This window comes from Sinohyriopsis cumingii, chromosome 9 (genome assembly GCF_028554795.1).
Source record: "Sinohyriopsis cumingii isolate HCF-2022 chromosome 9, ASM2855479v2, whole genome shotgun sequence".
NCBI classification, from domain to species: domain Eukaryota; kingdom Metazoa; phylum Mollusca; class Bivalvia; order Unionida; family Unionidae; genus Sinohyriopsis; species Sinohyriopsis cumingii.
The window spans coordinates 54,681,517-54,689,759 of record NC_142969.1 but is presented as its reverse complement, the minus strand read 5'-3'; the positions used below and the strand labels follow the sequence as shown (position 1 = coordinate 54,689,759).

General features: G+C 35.5%; 1 long non-coding RNA gene across 1 annotated transcript; it reads right to left on the bottom strand.

The window, feature by feature from the left end:
• Nucleotides 1–1,295: 1,295 nt before the first annotated feature.
• Nucleotides 1,296–2,496, bottom strand: LOC149791843 (uncharacterized). Its single transcript, XR_016423216.1, has 2 exons — nucleotides 2,323–2,496; nucleotides 1,296–2,002 (listed from the first exon to the last, which is right to left on the bottom strand). It is a non-coding gene; the product is annotated as an uncharacterized LOC149791843 (long non-coding RNA).
• Nucleotides 2,497–8,243: the final 5,747 nt, after the last annotated feature.

The following is an 8,243-nucleotide window of genomic DNA, read 5'->3' as shown; positions in this document are numbered from 1 at the left end:
TGTCAAGGAAATGGGAGTTAACATATTCACAGGGACACACTGTTTGGTGTATGTTTGTTACCCTCTATTAGTAACGTATATATGACTTGATTTATGTCGTCCAAATCCGTATCCTGGTTATAATTATCTCTTAAACAAAATAAACAAGATTTTTTTTTAAAGTTAAGACTATTTGTTATTAGGACAATAAAATGGCCATTTTATGGATGCTGTAAGAAATTTATCAAAATTGACATGTATGTAATAAGAAGGCGAATAAACTTTCTACTTTATTTCCCCTGTAAGTAATCTAAAAATATAAAACAATGATTTTAAATGAATTTAAAATTGTCATAATTTGACCATGTTATTTTTTGACATGTATTAGGATTGCCAAGTTCATAAAAATGTTATGACTTTATATCAAAAGACGTAAGAGTGAGGGTGAACTGCAATCACTCATATTGCTTTCAAAATAGAAGCGCAATCCTTTGTAACAAACACTATAGCGATTTAAAAAATATTTTGTACGATGTCCCCAAGATTGTCATCTTGAAAGTATTTCCGGACAATGATCTTCGGGATACAATATCAGTAACGGTATTAAATTTGATAGAATGTGTATTATACCAGACCTTTTATTTACAAGGACTTTTCGCGAAAAGAAATGGTTGTGCTAAAGAAAGATGTCAAACCAATTTGAATTACCGCTAGTACGGTCCAAATATTGTATTTGTGGTGGAGACCATTGTTTCTAATTGTTTGTGTTATCTGTTTATTGATGGATATATTTATGAAAGAATAACAAAGATGGTTGAAATTTCAATGTTTTATTTGAAGATAAAAGGGGAAAAGTTCGCGCGTTCGGTCTCGTACGGTTGACAGGCACAACAGAATGTGAAGTATTAGGATATCCTTACTTTTTTGGGAAGGGGCACGAGGGGGGTGAGGGGTGGCGGCACCAGACAGACCCATCACCCAATTGTCCAAAACAAATAAGTATTTTTGTGTGTTTGTGTTTCCCCCTAAGGTTCATGTGTTTGTATAGAATTTATACACAAAATTTATTTATCTGCAAATTTTTGATGGGGTATTTTTTTTCTCCCTTAGTGTTATGTAAAGGGTTGTTCGTCCCCTAAGTCCTGTGTATGCTATGTGAGTATTTGCTATAGTGTGTGTGTGTGTGTGTGTGTGCTATAGATATATATGTTAAGATCTTTTGGGGGGGGGGAGGGGCACTAGACACACACACACACCCCATTCCCCCCTGTAACAAGATAACCGGGTGGGATATTTCGGATTAACAACAGAACACGTTTTGACGACACAGATATATGGTTTAATGTGGCGATTTATATGAGTAGTGGATTATGAAGATGTGTGCGTATTTATAATCCAAATATTGGATCTATTTAACAAAAAAACGCACAGTTTCAAAGATGGAAAAAATATACAAATAAATTTAGTTCAGTAACCCTAAAATACAGGATAAATGATTTCACAAATGATTCAATAATGGAAAGATGAATATAGTTCACTCAAATAGTAAACAATGTAAGCGTTTACACATAGTAAAAAAAAATGTATTCGCTCAGGTAGCGAAATTATGTCACTAAACAAGAACGGATATACAATCTATCCTTCCAGTCCTGAATAATACACTGGGTCTTACTAACCCAAAATTAGCATACAGCTAAAAATACATGTGTGGAGATGCACTCCGTCACCCGTGCACCATATCCGCTCCACAGCTCCTCCGAATCAATTTCACAACCAATATAGACTCCGGACCCTCGGAATACTATGATCACTTAAACATTAGACCCTCCGGACACTTGAAATATTAGACCCTCCGGACCCCCTGGTCCTTTGACGGCTCTACAGCTGGGTCACCTTAGTCACTCTTGACATTCCGGACGCTAGACATTAGACGCTCCGGCACCTTAAACGCTCCGGACACACGGACGTTTCTACCCTCTGACAACACCGGACACCCCGGATATTCCTACCATCAAAAACTCAGCTGAAAATATACCCGATACAGTGTACTACACTTGATACAGACATAACGTAAGGACGTTATACATGGTAAGTTAAAAAGATTATATTATTATGGCAATTACAAAACAGAGGTTCAATAGTAAACCTAACCCTGCTTGATAAGACAATAGTAAACACTTCTTTTAAAAAATGTAGCTTTACATTACCAATACAAATCCTGCACTACGTCGCAACAAGAATAAAAAATGCACGCATTATGGTATGTAAAGAAAACTATAACAAACATGCAAAGGTAAATATGGTACTACACTAGTTATCACTTAAAACCCAAAAATTACCTACCCCTACAGCTGGAGTTGTGCGAATCCTTTAAGCAGGCCGCTTGCTGACAAAACCATTAGTATTGTAAAGGTCCCTTACATGTAGTAACGTATTTATACCTTTAGAATTTTCGTTATTCTTTATCAAAGGCACCTTGCACGTGTGGCACAGGACGAATCGTACTCACGATTTCGAAATACAATAGACCCTGATATAATCACCCTCGGGTATCGTTGTACAGAGAAAAAGAAACGAAACCCGAGTACATGTATTTAATTAACAACATTTACACCATTCCGTGACACCTCCCCCCAAAATGAAAGTGTTTAAATGTGTGTGTGTTTCCCCGTTAGATGTGTTGTTGTTGTTGTTTTGTTTTTTTTTGAATTTTTGATGGGGTATTTTTTCTTCTTCTCCCTAGTGTTATCTATAGGGTTGTTCATCCGAGCCAGGTTTTATTCACCTCGCTCGAAGTCCCTTCCTTGAGGATGTTTGTGACCTTTCTTAGACGTCTCCTAGGTCGCAGTGTATGCTATGTGGATTAGTGTTATATTGTGTGTATTGCTATATTTTCTGTATGTATGAGACAGCAAGATTATATCAAGAGTTATGCCAGTTGTCTTATTTCATTTATTTGGATTTTTATATCCATTCGTATTAGTTTATGATATTTTTAATTATTTTTTGCTTTTTCAATTTAGAATTTAGACGAGCGGAACGGTGTGCTACATTTTTGTTTTGGAGTAGCGAAAAAACACAAAAACAATCCTATTGTTTTAAGAATGGTAATGTGTCGTTCCTGGCATAAAAAAAACTAAGTATAATAATAGGTAGGCTGTGCTCGAATCAAGGTCTACACTTCTTTATTGAAATTGTATTCCTCCTGCCTCGAGTTAGACCTCCTTTTCTTATTTTAACTATGCCTTAAGAAATCCAAACTTGTTTATAAGTTTGTTTATTAACTATACAGTACGGGAGCTGTATAGTTGGATAGGAGACGTTAGAGGGGTATTTAATCTATGTATATCCTTGTATTCATATGTTGTATGTTTATGTTCTATATGGGGGCGTTTTCCTAGACTCTTTCACAGGCCTGTCCACTTCGCGTAGCGCCATGTGACGTAGCCCCATGACGTCATCGCCTTGTACTTCCCCCATATAGAGTCCCTGTCATTCCTCTAAATCCTTGTTGTATTATTTAGGGTTAAAAATGTTTTCCCATTGGACTGGAAAGGGTTATGAGTCCGGAGACGAGTCGCAGGCCCCGATGCAACTAGGCGAGAGATGGGGGCCGTGCTCCAGCTCGCGTACGCGCTACTCCCCCTAATGGGCAGTAATACCGAAAACCCTACTCCATCTCCCCTTCCACATCCAGTGGGTAACAATCCCGTAAGGATCCTCCTGTCATCCCCGTTCCCATCACCTCTCGTTTCTCCATTGGTCAACAGTTACTTGCAAAAAAAGTATAATTTATTATGTTATATTAAATATATCTAGTTTTGTTTTAAATAGTTATTTTTTATATATATATCTCCCTATGACTATAATTTGCCCGTAGGCCCTCATTATTTCAACTATATAATCAGTTATTTTGTGTAACGTGTACTTGTTAAATTTTCCATCTAGGTATGTATATTTTTAGTATATTTTCCCTTCGATATTTATCTCCCATGCTTATTTCCTCTATGACTTTTAGTCTATTAAAATTTCTCTTCTCACACTGTACCATAGTATGGAATTTACCAAAAGGGGCTCTTAAACACAGTGGACATTTTGGCGATACTCTGACCATATGCCGTCTCACTGCCACCTCTCCCGTCAACCATGCAGTATGCATGTATTTGAAGCAGAGACTTTGTATCTTAAGGAAGCCTAATTTGACCCAGTGCCCCCCCCCCCCCGCTCTCTCACAGTTGACATATATGTTTTCTTGTTCAACTTTGCTTCTAATTTTTTGTGTGATTGCTTCTCTTGCCCATTTATAAGTGAATTTCTAATTCAGCTCCCATAACTCTTTCGATCCCTATATTTATGTAGTAACTCTTTTATACTCCTAAATTTTCTAGGCACTTCCAATTTTTTAACAAATTTATTATTTTGTTATATATCCAGTCTATTCCTCATTGCAAAACCGAACCATATATATATATATATATATATATATATATATATATATATATATATATATATATATATATATATATATATACCCCTCCCACGACGATCGGGGTTCTGACTGTAATCTTTTAAATCTGTTTAAAATAGTTGCACATTTAAGTAAAATCGGGCTTGGTAATGCTACGTCCCCTTCCCGTGCTCTATATAATGTTTCTTTGTAAACGTAATGTGTTTTGAAGTCCCATATGTAATTAATTATTTTATTATCCATCTTATGCAATATATTGTTTCCAATATCGATAGATTTTAAAATATAATTTATGTTTGCATACATATGTTTTGGCCACTTGGGCCCCTTCCATGAGGCAAAGGGGCTTAAGTGCCCATTCTCCTCTATTTTCTCATTATTTTTTAAATATAGTTTTCTTTCTTTTCTCCTCTTCAAAATAAATACCCAATGCTTTTAGTCTTTCCTTGATTAGATGTGAGGTAATCCTGGGTGGTTCTCCCACCAGTTTCCTGTCTTTAAAATTTCTGTTTTTTCATGGTTAAGTTTAGATCCTGACCTTCTCGAAGTTTTCGAATTTCTTTTCCAGATGTTTAAAGGAATTTGGATCTTTTATAAAGTCCGTGCAATAATCCGCATGCTGTGCATTTTTACCTCATCCTTTATATTTGGAACTTTGATGCCTTCAATCTTTTATTGATTCCTATACTTAGAATTTCAATTGCTATTATATATAACAGCAAAGATAGCGGGCATCCCTGCCTCACTGATCTTTTGATATAAAATCTTCCAGTATCGCTCCATTTACATGTACTCTTGAAGTCATTTTGTTGTACAGGATTTTAGTCCATTTCTGGAAGTTATTTCCAAAACCAAATTTCTCTATTACTTTCTGTGTGTAGTTATGTTCCAATCTGTCAAATGCTTTTTCCTGGTCAAAAAGTACCATAGCACCTTTTAGACCGCATTCATTTACATAATCTATTATTGTTCTAATGCTTAACATGTTATTCTGAATACTCTCTATCTCTTTTCCCCTTATATATTAAAGTTATTATTCCTTCCCTCATACCTTTTGTCATTGTATCATTCCTTAACAGAATATTATTAAACAACAATTCCAGTATGGGCGACAACTCCCTGCAGAATTTTATACAAAAAGCCGCGGTGAGTCCATCTCCACCTGGTGATTTTCCTTTTGTTAAATTTTTAATACTATTTATAATTTCCTCTGTCGAGATGAAATCATCACATAGGTCTTTATGTTCTGGTGATATCATCTCGCATTCAATTCTTTGCAGATATTCCTCTATTGTACTATTCTGCAATTTCTTGTGACGTGTATAAATTACTATAGAATTCCTTCATATGGTTTAAAATTTAATTTTTGACCGATATTCTCACATTTGCATACAATTTTAGACTATCAATACATTTTTCTCCCCCACTCCTTAATTCTTCCCTCTTATATAGCCCTTCTGCATTTTTGTAGATCCCAGTAAACTTCCCTGCCCTAATTTCCCTACCCCTATTTTCCTCCTCTCTTATTTGGTTTAGTCTCTTTTTTTTAAACTTATTTTCTATTTCTAATGTGTTTCCTTTCTGTAATTGTCTTTTATTGCCTCCTTCTCTATTTTTTGTTTCTCTCTCCTTATTTTTGAATATTCTATTGCTTTCTTTTTAAAAGTTATTTTTAATTTATCCCATTCTTTAATTATATCTTTATTTCCTTCGTCCACACATTTCTTAATTTCTGCCTTAATTTCCATAACAAATTCTTGGTCTTCTAAAATCTTATTATTAAGTTTCCAATTTCCTTTGCCCTATTTGCTTTTACTTTTTATATCTATTCATACATACATTAATTTCTGATCCGATCATTTAAAATCCGTAATTCCTGTTTCTTTATATATATTGTTGTCATAGTTGGTACAATTTTTTTATCTAACCTACTACCTTTATTTATTTTATAGTCATATGTAAATACCCTCCTTGGCATATTTACACGTCTATATACATCTAAAAAAAATAACATTTAAATTTCTATTTCTGGCTTAAATTTTATGTCATTTTTGGTTAATTCTCCTACTCGATCTATATTATCCCCCACCCAGTTAAAATCTCCCCCTAGTATTAAATTTTCAATTGTATACTTTTCTAGATATTTAGACAATTTTTCCAAGAATTGTTGTTTTTGGTATCTATTTGCGGGCATAATGTATTTCCTCTATCACAATATGTACCATTCTTCCTTTAAAAAAAATCCCCCTCCTCTTTCCTTTTCCCAATTTATTCCCTTTTTACTTTTTATTAGTGTTGCTACTCCTCCTCTTGTGACCTTTCCTTTAAAATGATTTAGTATTAAAACTCCATTTAGTTTTTCCTCACAGAAGGCTATCAAATCCTTCGTGAACCCATTATGAGTTTCTTGTATAAACAAAATATCGTAATTCAGTTCTTTACCAAGTTTCAAAATTTTATACTTTTTTATTCCATTCACATTTAGTGACAATAAAGAAAAGTTTTTTTTCCCTCCATTTTTGTCTTCCCTCCAGGTTGCCGCATTAATGGTTATACCCAGATTATTTTCTTAATAGCTCAGTGTAATTTATGACCCACGAGAAGCTACTGGCAAGCTTTCTGACATACCCCACATTGGCCGAATCCGAGACTCGAACCCACGCAGACAGGTGAGATGGCAATGATCCGTAACCGAATTTTTCTAATTCTTTTTTTATATAGCTGCGTTCTAATCGGTCAAAAGCTTTTTCTTGGTCGAAGAGTACCACAGCTCCCTTTGTACCTGTTTCATGTATATAGTCATAGTGGTTTAAGCGCTCTCCGTTACGTATCACCGCCATCTCACTTCTGTCTGCGTGGGTTCGAGTCTCGGATTCAGCCAATGTGGGTATGTGAGAAAGCTTGCCAGTAGCTTCTCGTGGGTCGGTGGTTCTTTCTGGGGTTTTCCCAGGTTCTTCCTCCACTATTAATACTGGCCGCCATGTATGGCCTATCATGTGCTGAAAAATGGCGTTAAACCCTACAACAACAACAAAAATCAACTTATGTTTCTGAATAATATTTGCAAGGGCGCGCCGACATTTCTTCAGCTATATTTTTAAACGGTTTACGGTCAATTTGATTGGGTCCATCTCCTTTGTTTAGGTCAAGACTTGTTATCAAATTTATAATTTGTTTATACATTATGATTCAGAAATAACTATTTATTGTATAACTTCATAACTGTTAAATATTTGTTATTACTGTAACAGCTTTGATTTGAAATACTACATCATTATCCTATAGTCATTAGGAACAGCTCCTTTAGCATCTTGAATATCATCCATTTATCTTTCAAGCCTTGATTACCTTCCAATTCTTTTTTCTTCTTTCAAAATGACACAATTGCTAACAATGACCTGCATGAATCATGCAACAAATTGGAATGGGCTACGAAACATGTCTACACGTAGCAATGGTAATAACTTGGAATGGGCTACGAAACATGTCTCCACGTAGCAATGGTAACAATTCGGAATGGGCTACGAAACATGTCTACACGTAGCAATGGTAACAACTCGGAATGGGCTACGAAACATGTCTACACGTAGCAATGGTAACAACTTGGAATGGGCTACGAAACATGTCTCCACGTAGCAATGGTAACAATTCGGAATGGGCTACGAAACATGTCTACACGTAGCAATGGTAACAACTCGGAATGGGCTACGAAACATGTCTCCACGTAGCAATGGTAACAGCTCGGAATGGGCTACGAACCATGTCTCCACGTAGCAATGGTAACAATTCGGAATGG